This window comes from Puma concolor, chromosome D4 (assembly GCF_028749965.1).
Source record: "Puma concolor isolate L17-30 chromosome D4, mPumCon1.1.hap2, whole genome shotgun sequence".
NCBI classification, from domain to species: Eukaryota; Metazoa; Chordata; class Mammalia; order Carnivora; family Felidae; genus Puma; species Puma concolor.
This window is the reverse complement of record NC_141679.1, coordinates 13,267,306-13,293,697: the sequence shown is the minus strand read 5'-3', so window position 1 is coordinate 13,293,697 and position 26,392 is coordinate 13,267,306. Positions and strand designations below refer to the sequence as shown.

At 42.8% G+C, this 26,392-nt stretch overlaps 1 protein-coding gene and 1 pseudogene across 8 annotated transcripts in view; both read left to right on the top strand.

Moving 5' to 3' along the window:
* Positions 1–26,392, top strand: part of TRPM3 (transient receptor potential cation channel subfamily M member 3) — an 803,813-nt gene that overhangs the window by 646,267 nt on the left and 131,154 nt on the right. The window lies entirely within an intron of this gene.
* LOC147574722 (small ribosomal subunit protein uS5 pseudogene) lies at positions 1,660–4,113 on the top strand (annotated as a pseudogene).

Here is a 26,392-nt window from a genome sequence, read left to right as displayed (position 1 = left end):
TCCATCTATATTAGTATTTATGCTTCTTCTTATTAGGTGTGATGTCCAGTAAATGAATACATTCATCAAATCCCAAGGTTTCAGACCAGGCCATTAGCCTAATGCTGATCATGTGTCCCCCAATCTACCATTCTCCTAATTCATTATCTGCCTTCACCAAACCCAAACCTTGACTGGAGAAAATTATTCAGGAGGACAAAAATAGACTGCATAAGATGATCACTGTCACCATCGTCTCCATCATTCATCTTCGATTTTTATCTGCTTTACTTGGCTATTTCCTCCCTCAAAGAGAATTTAAATGTCATGCCTGCCAATCTCTTCCTTTATTTTACATATGATTTGCCTTTTTTCTCCTTCTCATCTGGTCTTTTCCCCTCCTGTATTTTCTTTATTCTCCTGCCCAGTTCCATGATTTGTGACCAGCTACGGCCAGTGCTCAGGCTCACTCTGGAGCTGGTCTATCTTCTTCATTTCCATAATGATGTGACTAACACTCCACTCACCCCCATTCTTATGGAACTTAGCATTGGCCTCTGGTGACCACATGATTGAATTTTTCTCCTTCTCCTCCTCCTCCTTCTTTTTAATTCATACACACATAGACACATAGAGGTTCAAGGTGTTGAGAAACCATACTGCTGTGGCTTCAACACTGGTTATACATTACAATCACCTGAAGCTTTAAAAACAACTGACGCCTGGATCCCAGCCCTGGAGTCTCTAGTGTCCTTGGTCTGGGATGTGGCCTGAGTGTGAAGGATGTTAAAAGCTCTCCAGGTGCGACTTTCTCATGTAAGAAAATTCTTGATTCTGCACCATTACCACCTATACAGTCTAGTTCCTTCTGTGCCTTTGAGCCTAGAGAAGGTCTGGTATGATTTGTCACAAGGAGGTGAACTTAATTTTTCTGGAAAACAAATTGAAATTTCACTTATATGAAACTCCTCGTTTTCCAAAGATGCCACCAAAGGAAATGTCACTATATATTGAGAACAGGCCTGGTGGGGGCTGGAGCAGAGAAAAAGCATAATTAAATGAAATTGGCCACAACCAACTTGATTTTAAATACAGATCTTCCTCAACTTACAGTGGGGTTATGTCCCAATAAACCCATCATAAAATGAAAACAGTGTTAAGTTGAAAATGCATTTCATACAGCTAAATACTCAGAGCTTAGTGGAGCCCTACCTTCTGTGTGCTCAGAATGCATTAGCCTATAGTTGAACCAAGTCATCCAACACAAACCCCATTTATTTTATAGTAAATGCATATCACATGTAATTTCTGGAATACTGTACTGATAGTGAAAAACAATGGCTGTATGGCTACAGAATGATTGTCAGTGCATCGGTTGTTGACCCTTGTGAATATGGGGCTGATGGGCAGCTGTGGCTGTCACTGCCCCAGCATCATGTGAGACTGTCCTAACACATATCACTAGCCAGGAATGATCCATTTTCAAAATTTAAAGTCTGAATGCAAATCACTTTCACACCAGAGTAAAGCTGAAAAATTGCAGTTGGAGCCATCATCAGTTGGGGACCATCTGTATTATGACCACATTTTTCTCCAAGCATTTGGCCATGACTTCCAACAAGTGACGAGAATGACCGTGGGGGCTTTACTACCACCCCAAGGGCTCTGCACCTGCCCACGATGAGCCATTCAATGATCAGAGGCAGACAGGAGGAAAAAGGTGTGGTGGACTATGAGGAGAAGAGAAGAAAAGGAAGAAAGCAGAAGAAGAAGGGTAAATTAATCCCTAGCTTGCCAGTTGCTTTGTAATTTTATCTTCCCCACAACACTAAAAGACCGAGAATATCGGCCCTATTTTTACTGACTTGAGATCACTCATCTAGTAAATGGTGTGATCCGGCCTCCTCCTACCCTCCCGCCCACTACCATCGTCCATTCAAAGACAACGGCCCTGCTTCTCTGAGAAAACATCAAACAGCAGAGGACACTAGTGCCGCTGGGGGGCCCTGCGATGGGAGGCCAAGGCGGTGGCTTCCGCAGCAGTATCCAGGGTCAGGGTCATAGCAGGAGTTAGAGCTGCCAAGACCACAGAGCTTGCAGAGGCAAGGCTGAGGACAAGGAGTGGGTCCTCATCACCAAGCTGGGCCACCTGGTTTAGGACATGAAGGTCATATCCTGGAGATCTATCTCTTCTCCCTGCCTATCAAGGAATCTGAGATCACTGACTTTCCTGGGAGCATCCCTCAAGGATAAGGTTTTGAAGACTATGCTGGCACAAAAGCAAACCCATGCTGACCAGCGCACCAGGTTCTAGGCATTTGTTGCCATCAAAGAGGACAATGGACACATCGGTCTGGGTGTTAAGTGCTCCAGAGAGGTAGCCACTGCCGTCCATGAGGCCATGGTCCCTGCCAAGCTTTCCAGTGATCTGTGTGGCAAGGTGACTCGGGGAACAAGATCATCAGGCCCCACACTGTCCCATGCAGGGTGAGCAGCCGCTGTCGCTCTGTGCTGGTCGGTCTCATCCTCAGCCCCAGGGGCACTGGCACTGTATCAGTCCCTGAGCCCAAGAAGATACAGACGATGACAGTACTGATGACTGCTACACGTCAGCCAGGGACTGCACTGCCACCCGGGCAACTTCACCAAGGCCACTTTTGATTCCCAAGACCTACACCTGTCTCTTCCCCACCTCTGGAAAGATACTGTGTTCATCAAGTCTCCCTATCAGGAATTCACTGGCCATCTTATAAAGCCCACACCAGAGTCTCCGTGCAGAAGACCCAGGCTCCACTTGTGTTCACCATGTAGTTTTCTACAAGAAAAACAAAGTGAATTAAAGCCTACAAAAACATGAACAAACAAAAACCAAAGACAACTGCCCTAGATCTGATGTGAGTGCAACAAAGTTCCCTTGCCATGTCCCGCCACCTCTTTACAGGTGGGAAGAGGAGTTTCTAGCCAGAGTCAAGGAAGCTTGCAGCTCTCAGCCTCAGGGGGAGGCGGGCTGACTTGGAGCTGAAGAAATAAAGTGTCCGTATTCCTGGCAGCGTGTTAACCTCCATAGGCACCTGGGTCTGGGGAAAAGCACAAATCCCTCCAGCAGTTTCCAGCACATGCTGCAGGAATGCCAAGAGCAGAGTGGGAGTCCTTTCGTCAGGCTTCCCCATGGAGAGGGCCAGGAGACTTCCGCCAGGGAGCCAATGGCGGCACAGTCTGGTTCTCGTGGAGAACTGAACATTCACAAATCTGCACCATTCTGTCCTCTAACAACACCAACAAACGATCAAAGGCCAACGATTCGAATACAGGCAGACTACTTCCATTTCAACAAAGTGGCATCACCTTGTTTCCCAAACAGTAGAGGACAGGCTGGTAACCAGAGGGAGAGAACTCGTTACAAGATGGCATTTTCGGGGGGCAGGGGGAAATGGTAGACTCTCAAGAGAAGTTTTCCCTGGGAATGACTGCCAGTGCTTACACCTGTAGGTCTCTCCTTGCTCTGGCCATAGTCTCTCATCTCAGCCACTCTGGGCTTCTTCGGTCTTGGACATTTGCTCGTCCCCTTCCTTCTGCCTGAAACTCTTTCCCTCCACTCTTCACATGGCTGGCTCCTTGTCATTCTTCATTCTCAGCATCAACATCTCCTCCCCCAGGAAGCCTTCCCCCTTTCACTCCACCGTTTGTTTTGTGATGGCACCTGCCACACGTTGTACTTCTCCCATTTATCTGTGTCCGCATGTGTATTTGTCTATCTGCACTTTTAGCCTCTATGAAGACATATGTCTTGTCCAGCATGTCATACATCTCAAGATACAAAGTAGATCCTCCATTTAAATATCTGCTGAATAAATTGATCAATGAAGCCCAGGTCTAGTGTATCTGATGCTATATTTTCTTCTCCTACCCTTTAAAAAATGTTTTTATGTTTATTTTTTTTTTAATTTTTTTTTTCAACGTTTATTTATTTTGGGGACAGAGAGAGACAGAGCATGAACGGGAGAGGGGCAGAGAGAGAGGGAGACACAGAATTGGAAACAGGCCCCAGGCTCTGAGCCATCAGCCCAGAGCCTGACGCGGGGCTCGAACTCACGGACCGCGAGATCGTGACCTGGCTGAAGTCGGACGCTTAACCGACTGCGCCACCCAGGCGCCCCTATTTTTGAGAGAGAGAGAGAGACAGAGTGTGAGTGGGGGAGAGGCAGAGATAGAGGGAGACACAGAATCCCAAGCAGCCTCCAGGCTCTGACTGTCAGCACAGAGCCCAAAGAGAGGCTCAAACTCACAAACCGTGAGATCACTACCTGAGCTGAAGTTAGGGGCTTAACTGACTGAGCCAGCCAGGCGCCAGCCCCCCACCCCGCCCTTTTTTTTTTTTTTTTTTTTTACTACTATTTAGGGAAGACTCTATTTCAGGCCCTTTGCTAGGCACTTTGCACATATTTTTTCACTTAAAACTCAAAACAACACTATGTGATAGGTGTTATGTCTCCAGTTTCACAGATTAAGAAGCTAAGGCTTGAGAAATTAGGTTTCTTGCCTAAGCCAACATCATAACTGCAACAGCCAGGATTCAAGCACAGATGTGTCTAATTCCAAAGCTTTTGCTTTTCTCACCCTGTGACACTTTCTCTGTGGAAAAAAAGACAGAGTATTGGGGAGGATGAGTCATCTTTCCAAAGACTCAAACAACAATGCTTCTCATTTATCTTTCTTCCTTGCCTTGTATTTGTTCACTCCTTCTCCCCATGTCCCCATTTCACATCCTCAAAAACATGCACGTTCACTGGCAGGAAATATAGAAGTGATCCCCATCTGAGACAGTGCTTTCTGGAAACAGTGAAGTCAGGAAGTCGCTTTGAAACGCAAGCTCCTTTTCCATGACTCTCATGGAAATCTGTTAATACCCGTATTTCTAGTGCTTCACTGCACCGTCCTCTCCCTGCATGTTCAGAGAAATGTCCCTTCAGTGGCTGAGTGCTCTGGAAAAGGGCACAGTGTCCGGATAACACGCCTGCCAGCATCCCAAAACTCAGGGCTCACAAGAGCCAACTTGTAAGTTCCATTATGGACAAAAATGAGGGCAGGACGATGAAGCAGAGAACCCCATCCTGACACCAATAGAGCCTGAGATTGCCAGGCCTTGTCACTGGCCCGCGTGTGGCTTTAAATGCCGATGTTCCAGCTCTGCCTAAGACAAAATGTTTCTCGACAACCCGATTTCTACTCAGACCTCAACCATCTGCCATCCATGAGCCGCAATCTCTGTCTTTCTCTTTCATTGGTCCTCGGAAGTTCTCCCTCCCCACTGCAGCTGTTTCATCTCCTTGTGTGGGTTGATTTTGTCACTCTGCCAGCCTAGCGGTACTTGGTAGCTTTCTCAGCCCCAATAAGATAAGCCAGAGGGCTCAGAGAGGGGAATTTTCCAAACCTCCTTATAACATGCTGGCAAACTCCCAGATGCCCTGTGGGCACGGGTGCACGAAGGGGCGGGAAGCAGAGCAGATGCCAGGCAAGGCACACATTGTACACAAATAAACACAGGCATATACAGAAAGCTCACTGCGGGAAAAGCCAAGCAGGAAATGCATCCTCTTTAAAGCCAAACCATCACATGTGCCAAAAAATTATGAGCAGAAGTTAAGAATGTATTCAGGAAATGCTAGTGGCATCCACGGGATGGGCTTCAGGTTGGCACATTCATTTACATTCCATTTAAGGTTCTGTTCTAAGTCACACACGGCAAGCCAAAGTCTGTTACCTGCAGTAGCCTTCTGTTCACACCACTTTTGCAGTTTTTTATTCATTTCTTGAGTGCCTGCCACATGACCAGCAACATTTAAGGGGCTGGGGTTACAGCCGTACTAATCTTCATACAGTCTACATTCCAGTGGGGAAGAGATAGTGAAGAAATAATAAATATATGGAATGAAGGAGGGAATGATCTTGTGCTAATATATCAACTACTACCAGGATGAAAGGCATGCACCAGATTTAGCAAGATGGATTTTTTTCGGTGACCTTGTGAAGTGCAGTTTCGTTGGTGTTGTGGGAGAAAGTCCTGAATGCAGTGCCTTCAAGAGAGAATGAGATTTGCAAGGAGCAGAAACGAGGAAGAATAAAAAAATGTTTTGGGGAAATTCTTCAATAACAAAAGGAAAGAAAAAATGGGGAAGCTAGGGAGAACAGAGATCAAGGGATACCACAATAACTCTTGACCATAAAAAAATTCCATGACCTTAAATATTTACCTTATTCAGTACTGGAAGATGCAGGACAGATTTCAGTAATTATCTTCATTCTCTTCTAAGCCTAAGAGAAATGGCATTAAAGTATTTCTGGGGCGCCTGGGTAGGTGAGTTGGTTAAGCGTCTGACTCTTGATTTCTGGTCAGGTTGTGTCCTTGCGTTTTCATGGGTTCAAGCCCTGCATCAGGAGCTTCACCCTGACCACCTGGAGCCTGCTTAGGGTTCTCCCTCTGTCCCTATCTCTCTGCCCCTCCCCCACTCATGATCTCTCTGTCTCTGTCTCTGTCTCTCTCTCTCTCAAAATATTATTACCATCTCTCCTCTTTAAAGCTTAGAGAGGTTAAGTGATTTGCCCAAGGGACATTGGGCAGGGGGAGGGAGGGGAGGTTAAGTAGCAGCCTCAAGATTTGAATCCAGACTTGTTTGAAAAACATCTTGAGTGCTTTCCACTTTTCTCTACTAATGTAAGAAGGACTGGCTTTTAGCTCTCCAGACTAAAGATCTTACCTTCAAATGACCTGATTAAATGGAATACACAATCTAAATGACCTCTGGGTCCCAGTAGGCACTGCTTTTCTTGGATTCCATGATTCATTTGCTTGTAAGAGTCTTCTTCCATATTTTAGGTTAATTTCACATCTCTCAGTGAACAATCCTCTTGAACTTGACTATGAACGTAGCTTTGATCCAGTTCATTTTTTCCATGTGAAAGTAATACACGTTGATTAAAAATATGTTTATTATGGATTTAGAGACTACCACAAACTAAAAGCAGGGAAAATACTCACCTATAGCCCCACAAGCACCAAGGACTCTTGTTGAATTTACTTCTAAGGTGTTTATTTTTTTTCTATGTGTAAATTTTGAGATTTGTTTTAAGTACCATCATAACCACGTATATATTTGTACAACGAGATTTTTCACTTAGCATTAAAACACTTGCGTTGTTTCATATAACTCATAAACATATATTTTTAAAGTAAAATCATTCATTATTTCACAGTAGGAGTCCCCCACTACAAACATTAGGTTGAGTTTTAAACCCTGGAAAAGACATGGATTGTGCACCTAACCCCACCTCCCCATACCTTTAGACAAGAGTAGGGGCCTGGTTGTAAGGATACCAGAGTCAGTGCCGCCAACAGCTTCTTTCCCAATTTCCACCATGATTCTCAAACCCGCTTTCTGTAAGGGGTCTCCCTGGGCAAGAATAAAGTTTGTGGTCATCCTAGTATCAATATTATGAATTATCAATGTTATGACCCTATTGAAACACTTGAAAACACTTTGGATTTAGTAGCATGCCAAGCCCATACCTGCCTCAGCAAAGCCTTCCTAACCATTAAAATTGCACATTAACGCACTTTCTGAGCACCTACTGAAAACGGCACAATGTTTCAGCATTTGAACAAAGGATGATTGTTAAATATGATGATGCAGAAATGGCCCTTACTACTGGGTCCTTTTAGCTCATCAAGTTTATGTAATTAATTTCAATTAATTTTAATTCACATAATGTCCAAACATTTTCTTGGGCAATTTGCCAAGTGGGAGAGTGTCACAGATTGTCAGACATGGTGGACTTGACCTTAGTCAAACCCTATGAGACAACTTTGTTTCCTGAATATGCAGTCCATATGAAGGAGCCACAAGATAAGGAGAAATTACATGACAGAAAGAAATATGAAGACTCAGCCTAGACTTGACACCTGTGATGAATGCAGTCTTTCACAGATAGATTCCTGCTGCCTTACCTTGATTGAATTTGCATTCTCCACAAACATGGCTCTGATGCTGGCCCTGGTGAAAGTCCCACTGTAAGTCTCCTGTTTCCTGAGCTTAATACAACTAGCAAGGTTACCTCCATACTAGCAGTTGACTAAGGAAACAATGACCTATTATCGAGTAGTCACCATATGGCGTTTTCTTTACAAGCAATGAAGGCTAGGTCAGGGACAGTGGTAGAAACCAGCTAGAACCACCAAAGAGAATCCCTCCTTATTGTTCGTCTCACACATGCTCTGTGTCTCTTTTTGTCTTTCTTTTCCTTTTAAATTGTTTTGCTAGCAGTTTTGTAAAACACCACTGAAATTGCACTATTGATGAATCATTGTGGGTTTTTTTTCTGTTCTGGACAAAAAAGTCCGTATCTTCTTAACTGCTTTGTCTCCCACCAGTATTTTTTTAAAATACTTTTTCTATGCATTTGGGAGCAAGAAATATAGCACTTAAAGTTTGGTGGAGCCCAAATACTGGGAAATGTAAGGGAAAAAATATCTCTTTTAGGAGAGGACATACTCACTAGCTCGAAGCCTAATTTTAAGCCATTTACAGCCCCCATGACTGGCGTTTAATTTGCAGAGGAGGATACTTGAGAAAGAGAGCAACTACTTGGGGAATGAACGATTTACAGTAGCGGTTGCCAAAACAACTGGCCCTCAGCCTGTCCAAACATTCTCCCGAATTTATAACCTAAAATTGCCGTGTTAGAATGAGCCTCCAGGGAGCTAAAACAACCAATTGACAAGCTGTTCTGCTCCCTGAAAAGGCTGAGCCAGGTCTCATTCCTTCTTGGATCTCAAAGCATATAAGTTAGGCCAAGCATTTATTCCCCCCAGGGGAAATTACCTGCGTCTGGTCATTTCATCATTCTGTCACTATAAAATAAATAAATAAATACATAAGCACAGGAAAATGATTTACGTGGAGACAGAGCAGATATTCTTATGCTTCTGTTTGCTATCATGGGTTCTTAACACCTCAGGGTGAATTTTCCTTTGTGTTAATTGTTAACTGGATCCACTCAGCCAGGATATGGGTCACTCCATAGAAAGTTAAGGATAAGGGCACCTGGGTGGCTCAGTCAGTTGAGCATCCAATTTCAGCTCAGGTCATGATCTCGTGGTCCATGAGTTCGAGCCCCACATCGGGCTCTGTGCTGACAGCTGAGAGCCTGGAGCCTGCTTTGGATTCTGTGTCTCCCTGTCTTTCTGCCCCTCCCCCACTCATGCTGCTCGTGCTCTCTCTCGCGCGCGCTCTCTCTCTCTCTCTCAAAAGTAAATAAACATTGAAAAATAATAAAAAATTAATTATAAAAAAAGAAAATTAAAGGACATGGCAACAAGAGGAAGAACCTTTAGGGATCATCAAGGTGAAATCTACCCATTCAGCATACTGATGAGGAAATTAGGATTTGAAATAATAACAGTAATAGCAACAGCACTTACTGGACACAAGGTGGCTTGGTTTTTTGAGCCCATCTATCAAGCTAGGTAAGCTTCTCCAAGAATATGTCATGGTCTTTTGTGAATGTATTACACATATTAATTCACTTCTCACAACAACCTGTGAAGGCAATCTTGTTAGTGTCATCATCTGTAAAATAGATACGCTCAAGGCCACAGAGCCAGTTAAGTGGCACAATATATTATATGGTTATATATTATTACATTACCTATAACATGTTATTTTATGATAAAATATAATATTATGATAAAATTGTTATAGGATAAATATTATATATTGAAACTTATAAAAATCCATTTTTCTAAAAGGTTCTGTGCATCAAATATTTGATTCAAGAATGTTGCAGTCAGTCCTTCATGTGTTGGTGAGAACCATCAGGAAAAAATAATACGCCATATCCCATATGATAAATGTCCTCTGATTTCACTAGATATTGAATTGAAACACTGACCTTGCAGAAGGTATGAAGAAAATATCTACTGAACCAAAATCTGAATTTCACCCTTAGAGTCAAAATAGTGTGGATCATATAGGTCCCAAAACCAGATTTTCAAAACTAAAATCTAGACTAGATGGCCTTGGATATGAGCTACCCCTGGGCAGAATATTTGAAATTGGAACGATTCTGGAAAATTCCATGGGTGTAGGTGTGTGTATAATATATGTATTTGATGTGTGTCAGTGTAAAATGTGGAATGCCAGTTTTTCACTTCTTTGGTTTGCCATCTAGTCAAATATATCTGTAAAAGTTAAAAACCTGATATTTTAAAAATTGTAAGTAAAACGCAATAAAAATTTGAGTCAGGGTCAAAGCAGGAACATCCACTATTCTTTCACAAGTCACCAGAAGTCAGTTCCCAGTGATAAAGATCAAATCTTCCCTGTGGATTCCACCCCAGTTCCAGAAATACCTCCTTTCTTGCATATCAGAAAGTATGGGACCCATCGCTATTAAAATGTACATTTAGAATACTTGTTTCAAAAAGCTGCTAAAATATCCTATTCCTTTAAGGAACTTTTGAGTTCTTTCCCAGACTTTATCACATTGGCCTGGGTGATTCTGTCATTGCGGAATGTGCTCAGTGAAGCAGTGCTTGAAAGCAATCGAAGCCTTGAGTTGATGGGACCTCTACCAGCAGCCAGTCTATTTGAAATTACAAGCTGGACCCTGAAATGAAACTTGTCATGCCCAGGAAAGCTGTTGACTGCCTGTCACATCTGGGAATTCTTAGAGAAATTGAAATAGCCTGACAGATGGATTCAAAAATCCAAGCAACCTGGATAATGTTCACAGGCCTTGTCCTTTCTTCGCAGCATCAGGGATGCTGGTGCCTATATGTTGTCTTTCTTGTTCGTTCCTGGTGGCATCATGGTCATGCTTCAGGTAGCCTTTTTTAAAAGTTGATAAGTCATACTTGATAAGATAGTATCTTGAGTAAGAAAAGGATTTGTCCTTCACATGATATATCTTCTTTTGGGGAAAAAAATTATTTTCCCCATTGCCTAACTTATTGTAGGGACTGCCTCACTTCTATCAGGTCTTAGGCTCGTGGAGTTATGGTATCCATGAACTTGGCCTTCTCTGCCCTTTCAGATTGACAGTATAATTATAAAGAGACGCTAATGGTGTCATGGTCTCAAACAGACTCTCCTGCCTAATAAAAAACTAAACAACAAATAAATATAAAACCTGGTTTCCCTTCAAGGAATTAGAATTGTCCATTGTCCATAGTATAAGCCCACTAATTGTCTTCTTGTTCAGAATTTCAGGGACTCGCTGAGTAGCCCCTGATTTTATAATTTTTCCCCATGGCTAAATTTAGCTTTGCTTAGCTGCTAATATGTTCCATTGTTTTCTTGTTCTGTACCACTATGGCCAGAAAAAATGCCTCTCAGGTATATTTTTCTCATCTTGTGAAAACTATAGTTATTCTTTTAAGTAATAAAATCACAGAGTTATAAAACTTGGAACTGAGCTTTACCTACCTCTAGTTCCTATTCCATAGCAACAAATATCTATCTAGCATCACAGTATCACTAACCTTTAGTAAAGTGTTGATTAAGTTGTGCCTACCCAATGATCCAACATGTGAGGTAAAGAGCAAGTAATCCTAAAGGCAGGCACAGTACATAAACATAAACAGATACAGATAATATATTCCTAGGTATATATAGGTGTGCGTGAATATATCATATATAATATCTGTGTGTGTATAGCTAATACACACCTATTAACTAGTAGCCTTTAAGTATATCACCATGCAGGTGACTGTGCACTGGTACTTCCAAGGTTCCTAGTTAATATTTTAACTAAAGGCTCCTAGTAAATATGTGTATATACATGCAAATTAATTGCTGAGAATTAATAAATAATTATATTATTGATATATTTTGGTAGAATTTAATACTATATAATATATTCAATGTGTTAAATATTAATATATTAAATGTGTGCATATATTAACTAGGAGCCTTTAAATATATATAGGTTGTTGCACAGTGCCTTAATATTTTTGGAAGGAAGGAGAGAAGGAATGAAGAGAGAAAGAGAGAGGAAGTCTGAAAATATAACCAAAAGAAATGCAGGGTTTAAGAGGGACACTGCATTTGAGTGTTTCTTGAATGTTCCCAGGCACCCATGCGTACGTACTTTCAAACTAAGTGACGTTTGCCACAATGGGCTGATAAGGAAGAGGTGAAAAAGCAGAGAAGCGTCCCTCACCAGCGTCCAGACGTGGAGAGCAAAGCAGCAGACTCCAAGACAGGTGCTGAGCGGAAAATAATTACATTCTACTTTGCACTACAGTCACCTCAATTAAGCGCAGAAGCTTTATCATTGCTAGCTAAAAATATACCCCTTTTCATGCCATTCTCCCGTGCCTATTTTTGGGAATTTGACTTTCTTTAGTGGCTTGCTTTATTCCAGGCTGGGTCTCCTGCTGGGCACCTAGGGAATTCTCTATTCAAAAAGCAGAGTCCAAAGGAGCTGCGGATCAGTGATAAAATCTGTTTGGATCATCTGACCGATCAGCAGGCGCTCTTGCCAAAGCAGTGGAGAGGAAGCTCAGGGCTGGGTGGTAACCACGCCTTTCTTTGTAACCAGGTTCTTCTTACCCTCTCCTCTGAGTTGATGGTTTTCCAGGAAATACGAGGAGATGAATTCTGACCTTTAGAGAACACAAGGGAAATGGGCCTACCATCATGATTCTTTCTTTCTGTTGGGCTTTTTTTTTTCCTTCCAGCACACATAGTAGAGGCCCCCACTGCACACAACAAGGAGAAATGAGACTCCTGTGACAGAGCGGCTGGTCAGGGGGCCTGAGAGCCCCTGGGCCTCCAGTGTGACCCACAGGAGTCTGCCTGCCCCACCCCTTCTTCCAGCAGACCTTTATCTGGTTGGAAACAGTGGCCAGGACATCACCTATGAAACACTCTCTTTGCCCTCACTGTGGCTGCCATGCATTCTTCTTCTGTCCTTCCATAGGATCTGGGAATTTCTAATGGGCCATCTGGCAGAATGAGTGGGGAGGCCTTTAGCCAGCTCATCTCAGAGAGCACAGCTGGGAACGCCAGCTCTGTGACTTTGAATTAGTTCCTTTACTTTTTCAAGCCTCAGCAATCTTTACTGGAAAACAGGTATTGACGGTAAGGGTCATAGGGCACAGATTCCATGAGAGTCATACATGCACACTGTTTAGAGGCACACCTGCATGCCACAGCTGCTATTATTATTAGAGAGAGATCACATCTATTCCCACCTTGGTCAGGACATGCTTATTTCACCTAGGTGCTGCTCTCCTTAAGGGTATAGAAATGTTCCATTCTTTCCTCTCCAAGCAGGGATTAGCAGAAAGAGCTGAAATAAAATTAATTAGAAAATTTTCCTGCTAAAAAAACATGACAATACCTAATTTATCTAAAGATCTCTTATTCAGAAACCTCAACACTCTAAACCAGGAAATAGGGGCGCCTGGGTGGCGCAGTCGGTTAAGCGTCCGACTTCAGCCAGGTCACGATCTCGCGGTCCGGGAGTTCGAGCCCCGCGTCAGGCTCTGGGCTGATGGCTCAGAGCCTGGAGCCTGTTTCCGATTCTGTGTCTCCCTCTCTCTCTGCCCCTCCCCCGTTCATGCTCTGTCTCTCTCTGTCCCAAAAAAAATAAATAAAAACGTTGAAAAAAAAAAATTTTAAACCAGGAAATAAGAAGTGAAAAAAAAAAAAGACTTATCTGAATGTCAGCATTGATATCAGACAATCTGTGCACTAAATCCCACACGGTCATAGGCACTAAATGCCATAGAAATCATGACTCTTCTGGTTGAGTTTGGCCTGGTTTTCTTGCCCTTTGCAGTCAGAAAGCAGGGAGGCATAATGAATGAGCATTGTCAGAAAAGTTAGACTGAGTTTTGGGAATCTATTAATAGCAGGTATAAGATCTCTAAACGTGAGCAGGCTGGGCCGTTTAGCTAGGGCCAAATAGGTCTACCTTGCTGGTCAGTGAGAGCATCACTAAATCATGCTAGAAAAAAGAATGAATTTTCATTTTATTTAATATTGTCTAAGAAGACTATTGGGTCTATTCTGTTTTAGAAAAGTTTCTATCCAAGAGAATTAATGTGTTTTCACTTGGCAATAAGGGATAACCCATACTTAATGAGAAAATTCACTTCTTTAGAACATTTCTATTCTTTATATCTCTTGATAGGATGGACATCATTGTGTGACTGTACAATCAGTGTCATAGGGGTATGTGAATAAAATGCTGGCATTTGATTGATGTGGTAAACACAAAGTCGAACATTTTTCTGAGGGTTTTTTGTGGGAAAGGCAGTGCTGGTTGAAATGTACATTCTGCCATCCAAGAGAAACACACTCACTACAGAGTTGCCTTGTGGGACGATGGTTAGCGAGTTAACATCTCCCAGTCACATGACTCGTAAAACCACTGTATGTGTGTATGTGGGTGCATGCACACGTATCTTCCTACTGCCGTGATAGGCAAGCCGATACGTGTAAAACCTCCCTCCGGGTTTGCAGCGCGAAAGAGAGCAATTTGATGAGAGATTCTGCTTTCTTAGTCTTGGGGTTCTCTACATACACACACATTGCTCTGGGGCAATTATACCCTTCAAAGCTATTGGCAGCCTCTAAGGTTTGCCAAAATCTTCCCCTTCCCCACTCCTCCAAACCTCCCCCAGGGCTGCGGGATAGCTCTAGTGAGAGGCACTTTAACAGAGTTCGTGCTGTCAGCACCAAGGCTGAAAAACTAAGAGCCATCTTTGATTCCTGCCTGACTCTTGGCCCCTGAGTGTCAACCCACCATGTGATTCTCCTTGACGCCCCGATAAGTGCTTCCTCTCCATCACACAGCCACCTGCTAATCCAGGCCCTTGTTATCCATCTCAAGCCTGCTGCAACAGCTCTGAAGCGGGGCCCCAACTCTAATCCCCACCCCGAGATTAATTTGTATCTGATAGCGTTTGACTTCAGCTTAGAGAGGCTGTGGGCGCAGCCCGTAGAGCTGCACAAACCTGAGATCCAGTCCTGACTGTCGTGTTCCAGCTAGGCGCTCTTGGGTAATTAATTCAATCTCTGAGCCTCATAGGGCTGGCGTGAGGATTAACGAGGTAACATGTTTAAAGTGCTTGGCACCAGGCCAGTGTATACTGAATTCTGTCCAAATTCCTTAAGCCAGAAGATCATTCACAGCTTGGCCTCAACCTTCCTTCCTAGGCTTGCTTCATGAGTCACCTTCCCTTTACCTAGCGCCCTAGCCAAATTGGATATTTGCATATAATATTTTAATGTTTACTTTTCTCTTACTTTCTCTTACCATTTTCTTCCTCCTGCTCCTCCCCACCACCAAACCTCCCTATTGAAATTCGAACTACCCCACCATGTTCAGATCAAATCCTGGCTTATTCCTTTGAGTCTTCTTGGGTCATCCCAGCCGGAGATGACCTTTGTCTCCTTAGCCCCTCCCTTCTTAGCCTAGTTAGAATTTTCTCATGGCTTTCATTACAGCTTCCTGGTTTTGATCATGTTTGAATCGCTATTTCTCCCCAAATGTTTTCATATTTGACATATGTGTGTATGATCTGGAACATATGACAGGGAACGGTAAAGCAACTTAAGGGAGTCAGGGAGGAAAGAATTGCTTCACCTGAGACAAAACTATCCCTCCTAAACAGTCATACTCCAAAAAGTCAACAGTCTCAAAATCTTGGCCTACATTTCTTTTTTTTTTTTTTTTTTTTTTTTTTTTTTTGGAAGCCAGTTGAGTTTCTGATGGTGTTTTCTTATAATGCTGGTGGCTGGGTAGGGGGTGGTCAGGCCCTCCCTTGGCCTGCAATTTTTCATGCCTAGAGTTTTGACCCTGGGATAGTTAGCAGCTATGGCTTGTGCCATGAACAATGAGGATAATAAACTCAGCCATTCAATGGGATGATACAGGGCTGTGTGTCCATATTGGCCCAAGGAGAAGAAAAGGATTATTACTCTGGCTAGGGTTGAGAGAGAAACGATGGAGCTGATAAACTGAATTGTACTTTCCTTGAATCAATCCCACCTGAGGTTGAAAACATAGAAGACCCTTCAAAATGAGGTTCATTGTAAGGCGGAATAATATGACAGTAGATAGGAGTATAACACTCCCTTTTACCATTTAACAAATGTCAAGTTCTGCCACTGTTGGGTCAGAAAGTGCAGTTTCAGACAAAGACTTCCATTCTCCCACCAGCTTTATTTTTAATTTGCCAAAAGCTGGTTTGAGGGGAAAACCTGCCGGAGGTGCTTTATGTTTCCCTTTGTATTTTCATTCTTGTTGTGTGACAAAGGGAGCTCTTGCTTCTTAATCGTCTTGAGGGGCCCTAGAAAACTGCAGCGAAAGCACAAACTGAAATCAAAAACTTCAAAAAGGAAGAGAAGGAAAAAAAAAAAAGCTGCATCTCCAGGCTGGGTATTGTGTACACAAACAAGGGATTGTCTTTGCCCCTGGGACAGTCTGCCAGGAAAGAGGACAGGAGAGGAGCCCTGCCAGGCACACAAGCTTCAAAGCAGGGAGGGTCTGGGGGAAGGTCTGATTCTCAGTAAATGGTCTTTGTGATTTTCTCTCTCTCTCTCTCTCTCTCTCTCTCTCTCAATGTATATTTATTTCTTTTGAGAGAGAGACAGGGAGAGCATACATGCATGGGGGAGGGGCAGAGAGAGAGGGAAAGAGGAAATCCCAGGCAGGCTCCGCACTCAGAGCAGAGCCCGTCTTGGGGCTCAGTCTCATGAACCATGAGATCATGACCTGAGCCAAGATCAAGAGTCAGATGCTTAACTGACTAGGCCATCCAGGCATCCCGTGATTTTCTCTCTGAATTGCCATTGTTTGAGACATTAATCATCACACTAAAATATAATTTTCTATCTCCACTTACAAATGCTTTCAAATACATTCACTCAGACACATTGAATCCAGGATTGTCTTGGGTCAGACACATGCTCAAGGACATCCCAGCATTGGCCCAACATGTCCTTCCAACATGGGTCTGTGTCCTCATCCACAAAACAACCTGGAAGGCTTTCTTCCTTTACCCTCTCTCAGGCTAGGAATTTATTTTAATATTGGTTTTTATGACCACAGGGAGTGTTCTTGACCAAATGGCAGCATCTAGTTTGCTTATGATTAGCGTACAAGGGTATACCTGAAGTGAGTTTTAATCCCTTAGGGTCTGAGCACCCTCAGAATATAGCACTGAGCTCACCCTGTCTTTGCTGGTGAGACTGGGGATGGTCAGGTGGAAACCTGACTGGTCTCTGGATAAGAAACATTGCAGAGCTACACAGACACCCAAACCCAGGCACTGAGCATCTAAGACCCCAGGCCTGCCTTCCCTGAATCTAATTAGGACAGTTCAGTCTCAGATATGTTAAAGAAAACATTATTCTGACACTTGTAAAACACAGTAAGGAAGCCTTTATTCAAGGAACTATGCATTGGGTGTTTGTAGTGGGAGAGAGATTGGGCTCAACTCTGAATAGAAAGAAAGAAAAGTGGAAGGGGAAGAAAAGTCAAAGAGTAGAGGGAAGGGGTGGGCAGATGGAAAATGATTAAGAGGGTAAGAGGATTCTTGCAAAGTAGACCTAACAAGATTCTTGCTAAAGGCAGGCCAGGGTGACCAGATATCCCTGGGAGAGAGGGGTGTGGAGAATGAGGAATTCAGTCAAATATAGAGGGTCACCAGATATTGAGGGGTGGAGGATTCTTGCTAAAACAGGACAATGCCACTTGGAAGCCTAAAGCCTGGAGCCTAGTAGAGAAGAGGGTCCAGAGAATCCAGCCTAAACTTGGGTCAAGGAGAGAGCCTTTGTCATACACAGTCCCCCATCTGAAAACCACAGGCCAGATTTGAACTTGGAACGAAGGATTCATTCCACATTCATCAGGCGCCCACGACATGCCAAGCACACTACTGGGTGACAGGAAGGTAGAGATGAAGAAGTGTCCTTGCCTTCTGAGAAATCAGAGACTGTCAAAGGAGGGAGACAAGCAAACAGGAGACTGTGCCCTCAAGCCAGACTGTCCCTGTGTGAATGCACCTCAGCTTTCCCTGACTGCATGGCCTTCCAGACGGTATCCAATTTCCCTGGCCTCCCGCTCTTGAGCTGTGAAATGGGAAGAATCGCAGAAACTAGATGATAGATTTTTCTGGGGTTGGCCGAAATCTGTTTGTGAACTGCTTGCACAGTGGCTGGCACATTGTAAATACACAACAGACAACCTTAGGAATATTGCTTTCACAGATGGTGGCATGGTTTGTAGTGTGGTGGCAGTGCTGTGATAGAGGTAAAACTCCAGAGGACAGACACCCAACCCCAGTGAAGTTTGCTTTGAATCAACAGGGGCACACCAGAGGTGATGCTTCAACTGTGCCTGAGAGGAGATGGGGAGACAGTCAGGCAAAGCTAAAGGGGAAAGACACGTCATCAGAGAGAACAGACAGGACAAAGTCACAGCAGCGAGAGAGGGAGTTGGCCCAGGGAACATGCCGAGGTTAGCAAATAGGAAGGGAATGAACAATTATTAAGCCCATAGGAGATACTAAAAACTGTGCCATATTTTAAAAGATGATCCCACAGAAAGCTTTGCAATAATCCTAAGACAATGAGCTATTCCTATTTGACACAGAAAGGAACTGAGTCTCAGAGAGGTGTAATAACATAAGTAGTAGCCTAAGGTTACACACCTACTAGCTGCCATGATTCACTTCTGAGCTCGCAGGATTCTAAAGCCCAGGTTCTGGACACAATCTGTTCTCTCTGAGCCAGAGCATGCATTGTGCCAGTGTCAGGAGGGTTGTGGGAGATAATTCAGGGGCTAGACCAGGAAATCCCAGTGTTCACACTAAGGGGTCTGAGTGTCACCCTGGGAGTTAACAGCCCTTCCTGAACAGAGGAAGGGTTATCACTAATTCCAGAGGTGTAAGATTGGGGTGTATCTGTGTCACCAATATGGTATTCATGGCATGGAACAGGGATCATGGTGCCATGGCTCAACAACATAAAAGGGAGATGTTTTAGAAGGGATAATTTGTTTCTATGAGTTTGGCTTTTTTAGATCCCCAAAGTGAGTGAGATCATACAATATATGTCTTTCTCTGTCTGACTCACCTCACTGAGCAGAATACCCTCAAGGCCCACCCATGTCACACATGGCAGGGTTTTCTTCATTCTCAAGGCTGAATAATATTCCATTGTGTGTGTTGGCCATTCATCTCTTGACAGGCACTTTGGTTGTTCCATATCTTAGCTATTGTGAATTGTGCTGCAGTAAACATGGGAGTGAAGATATCTTTTTGACCTCTTGTTTTCATTTCCTTGGATGTGTACCCAGAAGTGGGATTGCTGGATTAGCTAATGCTGTGGTGGTAATCATATTGCAATATATAAATGTATCAAAATCAACCACTGTGCACCTTACATGTATAAACCATTATATATTAATTACATCTTAATAAAAAAATGGAATTTCCCCTAAGCTAATGAACAGATGAAAATGTAACAGCAAACAGAAACAAGGTTTTCATATGGTACCATCCACAAGAATCAAGGTCCCTTCTTAGGGATGCTGTTGAGGAAATTAATGTATCAGGTAGGAAGCCAAACCGATTAGATGCCCCCCCTCCCCAGTGCAGATTTTCGGCCATTTTGAGCATGAAGAGAGAAATTCTGTGATCTCTAAGGCTAAAAGGAGCCCCAATGATCATCTAGTCAAAGATGAGGGTTTTGTTTTTTTTTTTTGTAGATGATAAAACCAAGATTCAGAGAAGTGAGGTGATTTGGCCAAGATCCTTTTGAGTGATATCTGCCATATGATACTAACCTCATCCTGTCAGCCGTACAGAGAAATCCCAGGAATCTGAAAGCATGCACACAGGCTGAAGTGGGTATTCTCCAAATCATCTCCCCCAACCCTCCCCAGCAAAATGTTTCACAGGCTCTGAAGTGAGTGCTACTTAAACAACTCTCTCTGACTGCTCCGCCAGGCAAGGTATAGAAATCCAGCCTGGAGGATCAGATCCCCAGTCCTCAGTGAGCTTACATGCCCTGCCTTCAAGATGTTTGTCTCTGGTATTTTTTCGTATGGTTGGACAGGAAGGGAAGTAGAAGCAAGATGTATCTTTTCTGAATGGGAGAGGGGAATCCAAAATGTTAGTCTCCTTACCCTCCAAGCCCTCTGTCCCTGGCTCAGCCGTACAGTTGCCCTGCCCAAGATGTTCAGAGGGCTGGACCAAAGGCATCTGTCCACCAGCCTTGGAATCTGACAACAAGATCATTGCCAGGGGAACTAGACTGGCTTGAGAAGGGAAGCGCAAGAACCCCACCATCTGTGACACCTTATGATGCTTCCTTGGCAGTCTGTCTGCTGGAGAGATCACAGAAGTATGTGATGTCTTGAGAAACATAATAGGGAAGTCAGAAAAAGATATAATTCTATCTTGTAATGATGAAAAAAATAAAACCACCAAAATAACCCCTAAAAATCATTACAGCCCCGATAAGAAGCCCATATGGTGTTGGCCTATGAGAACCATCTGTGGTCCTCTATATTCTCCTTAGAGAGATGTCTAATTATTTTTTAAAAATATATACAAGAATGCACATGAATCCAGGAATGTCCTTCCTGAGATAGAAAATAATACTTAGGGTCAAATTGAATTTTCGCACATTCATCTGGCTGACAAGATGGTAGATGACAAATATTCTTGATTCTGCTAGCCAAGGCCATGAGGTATCCAAAGAAGCTTCTAGAAATCTTATTGTTGGACCTGTAGGATCTGTCATGTTGGCAGCCAGTGAGGTACATCACATAGTTATATAACAAATGAAAGAGGTAACATCAATTGTCAGGAAAAGAACTGAAACCAGGAGGCAGTAGATGACAGGTTGTCATATAGTTCCAGCCCCCTAAAGAACCCTGCTGAAATTTCTCCAAAGAATTAATAAATGAGGGGTTTAGCCTGTTCCCATTTTTTGCTCTCATCACAAAATCAGCTGGGCTGCTTTTTCTGTCCTCCCGATGGGTCACCTTAGGATCTCAAAGTGTTCTTCAGACTGTGAAGGATATGTCAATCATGATGCAGGGAGCCTCGGTTGAGTTCCTGACCCATATTTAACACTTTCCTTACCGTGACATGACTTAACATGCTAAAAAACAAAAAACAAAAAACAAAACAAAACAAAAGTCTCCTAAGCTCAGGTTCACCAAATGATTTCATTTGCCCTTTCCAGGTATTTAAGTCAGCACTGCCCTGGGACCTATGCAGCATGCAAAGAGCTAAAAAGAAAAATCAGACAGTGAAAGTAGGAGAAAGTGAGGAGGTTGGCCTGTTTTTCAAGACCCCTTTTGCCAAAAACAAGAGCCTAAACTCGTCCTCGTTGGTGGTGGTGGTGGAAACAGAGCTGATCCTGCTCAATGCTCCCGTGTCTCCAGCAGTGAGAGCTGCCCTCCGACCATTCTGTGTGCCTGTTTTCCACTGCGATTTTGGTACAACCAGCTTAAAGAGAGCTGCCTCCCCCTTTCTAGCACTTTCACTAACCAGGTTGGAGGCCATTATGCAAATATAGTTCAAGGACAGCACAAGCTTTTTTGTTTTGTTTTGTTTTGTTTTTAAACTTTAACTAAATTATTATGTACTAAAATATGCATTTCTAGCTATGAGACAATTTGTGACAAGAGGCCCCAACTTTGGGGAATCCCTCCTAAGGACAGAATGCCAAATACAGAACAGGATTTAAATGCAAAGATATTCATCATATCGTTATTTATATCAGATGTTTAGACACAATATGAATGTCCAACAATGGAGGTATTGAGTGAGCTATTCACATCTCTTGGATGCAATATTCTGTAGATATTGAGCGTTATGCTTTTGAAGAGCTCCCAATAATACAGGAAAATGCTTATAATAGTTATAATGCTAATGGAAAAGAAAATGAGAACACAAAAATTGTACTTCACAAATATGCCCACCCCCCCCCCACACACACACATATACACTATGCCTATGAAAAATTTTTTAAAAAGAAAGAAGAGAAAAAAAGAGAGAGAGTCTCAAAGGAAATATGCCAAGATATTATTAGTAGTTGTCTTTGGCTAGGATTTGGGACTTTGGAAATTATTTCTCATTTGACTGTTTCTAAACTTTTAATGATTTTTTTCATATCAGTCATGCACTGCTTTTATAATAAGAAAAAAATATTTCTTATGTTGGAACCAGAAGGCTTCTGACCTCTGATTTGCGTTTCTTGAAGGGAGAAACAAACCCTAGTGTTCTTAATTACACTGGGAAAAAGAGAAAGGAGAGTCAAAGATTAGAGTCAAAAAAGCAAAACCTCCTCCATTTTCTGGCACCCTGGTAATTGCCCAGTTTTGCATGAAGGTCCCTTGAGAAAGCATGAGGTTATGGTACTGTCAGTGTGCTTTAAACTACTGAAAGCAACCTGAACTGAATTGTGTCCCAAGACTAGAGAAGACTCCTTTAAAATAAATCAGCAGGGGTGCCTGGGTGGCTCAGTCAGTTAAGCATCCAACTTCAGCTCAGGTCATGATCTTGCAGTTCGAGCCCTGCACTGGGCTCCGTGCTGTCGGCTCAGAGTCTGGAGCCTGCTTTGGACTCTGTGCCCCTCTCTTTCTCTCTCAAAAATAAATAAACATTAAAAATATGAAATGAAATGAAATGAAATGAATAAAATAAACCAGCAAATTGGATCAGTCGATCCACTGGCAAATCCAATGTATAATAAAATATCCTTTCAAAGTCAAATAATCGTGTATTTTATCCAATGTGACAACTCGTACATCTGAGTCTTTTAAAAGTAAGACCCACTAGACTTATATTAATTTCATCTGATTTCTATCTCCAGAGCATCATTTCTTATTCACACGCTTCAATATGAGACTATGAGTCTTGCTCAAGAAGATTACATAGAAAGTCAATATATAGTTTATATGGAACTCCATAACAAATAATTACACTTATTTGATATTAATTTTCTCACAAAAAAAAATTTGAATGCCACTTTCTGCTGATCTTTGGTTTGCTCATTTCCAGGTGTGTTTGAATTTCCTATGATTTCCTCCCCTCCTCCATATAAATCAGCATGTCCATTTCTAAACCAGTACCTTTAGCAAAATGTTACTCTTAAGAATTTTGTCAACCAAAGAGACTTTATTTTCTCAGATGCTGGAAATAAAATAGGAGTATGTTTTAGGTGCATAGGATTCTATTCATCAAATTGCATTTTTCTCTTCCCACTGCTGGGTGACCTTGGGTTGTGCCAAAGTGAAAACTGAACCCAGTATCTGCTTAAAGTCCTTTGATGACCAGCCACCATCCCTGTTTAGATCCTGATTAGGGGTCTTGTTATCGTTCTACATCTTGATGAACATGGATTTTTGCATTTCCTATTAATCACTCAGTTGTTTCAAATTATTTCGAATATCAACAACTCATCAGGGAAATATGCTGCTTAGCTGGTGATTTTGTAAAGTCGTTGTGTTGTGTTGATCGAATGACTTCTGGGTCTAATCCTCCCATCTCTCCCTGTCCTTGTTCTCAGGAAACACATCCACAGATCCTATAAAGAAATTGAATGAGTAAATAGGAAATTTCAGAGATGTTTCTTTAAGGAAAGTTTCAGATGTAGTGTGTTAATGTCCTCAAACCTATTGGTTAACATTATTATAGGCGGACTTTTCTAAATACTTACAAAATCGTAAGAATTTTCCTGATTATCCATTGGGTTGCTGTGGTGTTTCTCTAAAATTCTCTGACGTGTTACAAACTTCTTGTCAAACTCAGGTATCGTCTCTCACATATCTAACAAGCATGAAATGATTGTGGAATGGTCTTTTCTGTCTTTGATAGATGGAGCCAAAGTGCCCTTGCAACTTACAGATGTATTTCAGTTTAATATCATGGTTATTTTCATTTTCAAAAGCTTGCCTCAATCTCCGTGTCGCTTTTCACAGACCCATTGCTTGCTTGGACATAAATATAAATCACAAATTAGGCTAATTAACAGACACTTGAAAAGGACTCCGTTTAATTTTTCCAGTATGTTTTTCTGTACCCTCAGCTTGTTCAACTACAGGACCTGCTGGGTTTTAGAAGTGGAAAGTCCGTGATTAATTCAGCCACATAAACTGTATTTTATTATTTAAGTGGTGAATATACTTGTTTGTTGCCCAGGAGATGAATCAAACTGTGTTCAAACATAAAATTACTTCTCCCAAATCATTTTTGTACCTCCGGGGTTTTGTCATTTTTCTATAATATATTCCCGCTTTGAGTCTTTTTCTGTACTACAGTTTAATCTACATGGCTCCAAAATGTGAGGCACTTGGGTGAAGCATACTTCTGGGTTAGTCGATGCTACCTATATCTCAAAAATGTCACGTTCATACTAAGTCTCAAACAGTTTCTAAAACTCCGGCAGCCCAGTTTCTATCACCTAATGCTTGACTAAGTGCTTAGTAATAATACAGTGTCCAGGAGATTCTTGTTTAAAATTGATGATTAACTCTTGAAACACGCTCCTGGCTTAGAGCCTAATGTTACTGCTCTGTGTGGAACGTGATGGTTTTTCATTTTTGGTTTCTCCAAACCAGTTTCCTTATTTCCTTAACACAGCAATTTGGTAATAATTCATCCACTCATCGAACAATACTGAGCAAGGACTAGCTAGCTAGCGATCCCCACTGCCAATGGACTTCTGTTTCATACAAAGAGACGTGTACCCATAAGGGGCTGAAGCAGTGTGCTGGGCAGCCACACAGAGTATGCGAGAGACACAAGGAGAAGTGAGGACTCCGTCCCGGTTATACAGGAAGGCTTCCTCAGTGCCACACGTCAAGTGAAAGGCTTGTGGTTGATTCTGCAAGCAGAGGGAACCCCAAAAAGGAACTGAGGGGTGCCTGACTGGCTTAGTCAGTTAAGCACCCTACTTCTGCTGAGGTCATGATCCCGCAGCTGGTGGGTTCAAGCCCCGTAGTGGAGTCTCCATTCTCAGTGCAGAGCCTGCTTCACATCCCCTGTCCCCATCTCTTTCTGCCTCTCTCTCTCAAAAATAAACATTTTCTTTTAAAGGAACTGAATAGGGGCACCTGGGTGGCTCAGTCAGTTAAGCATCTGACTTCAGCTCAGGTCGTGATCTCACTGCTTGTGGGTTTGAGCCCCACGTCAGGCTCTGTGCTGACAGCTCAGAGCCTGGAGCCTGCTTCAGATTCTATGTCCCGCTCTCTCTCTCTGCCCCTGTCCACTCACGCTCTTTCTCTCTCAAAAATAAATAAACATTTAAAAAAATTTTAAGGGAATTGAATAAACAAAGGCTACAAGTTCAGAAACAACTTCTGGGGCCCTTAAAGGAGCAAGTTGTGGGGTATCTGGGTGGCTCAGCTGATGAAGCATCTGACGTCGGCTCAGGTCATGATCTCACGGTTCCTGAGTTCAAGCCCCACATCGAGCTTAATGCTGTCGGTGCAAAGCCATCTTCAGATCCTCTGTCTCCCTCTCTCTCTGTCCCTCCCCTGCTCTTGCATGCATTCTCTCTCTCTGTCTCTCTGTCTCTCTCTCTGTCTCTTTCTCTTTCTCTCTCTCAAATACGTAAACATTTTTAAAAAATAAAGGAGGGACACCTGGGTGGCTCAGTTGGTTAAGCGTTTGACTTCAGCTCAGATCATAATCTCACAGTTTGTGAGTTCAAGCCCCACGGGCTCTGTGCTGACAGCTTGGAGCCTGGAGCCTGCTTCAGATTCTGTGTCTCCCTCTCTCTCTCTACCCCTCCCCAGCTTTCACTCTGTCTCTCTCTCAAAAATGAATACAAACATTAAAAAAATTTTTAATATAAAAATAAAAAAAAAATAAAGGAGCAAGTTGCTCAGCATGACTGGGGCATGAGGTGTGGGGTCGTGGCTGTGGTGGGAGGGTGGGTAACAGCAAGGGTGTAGCAGTGACCATGTATCACCAAGAGGTAAAACTAAAGAAGTAGCCAGGAGTGTGATATTGGCATTCCTTGAATGCCTTGCTAAGAGTTATTAGTAATGGAAGCCTCTAAAAAATTTTAGTAAGGAGGGTGATATAATCAGGAAGATTGCTTGGGTAGCTGCATGGGGAATAGAATGGAAGGACCAGAATCAGGAAGATCAGTAAAGAAACTTCTGAATAGTTATGAGGCTGCTGGCTGAACAATGGCTGTGACACTGAGGACAGAGAGGGAAGGAGGCAGTGAGAAGCACCCGGACATACCATATATGTACTCGCTTCTCTCTGTCTCTCCTGTCTAGAATGCACTAGAAATAGGCTCTGTGAAGGCAGGAATTGTCTGTCAACTTTGTTCACTGCTCTACCCCAGCACCTCAAAGGTGCCTAGCA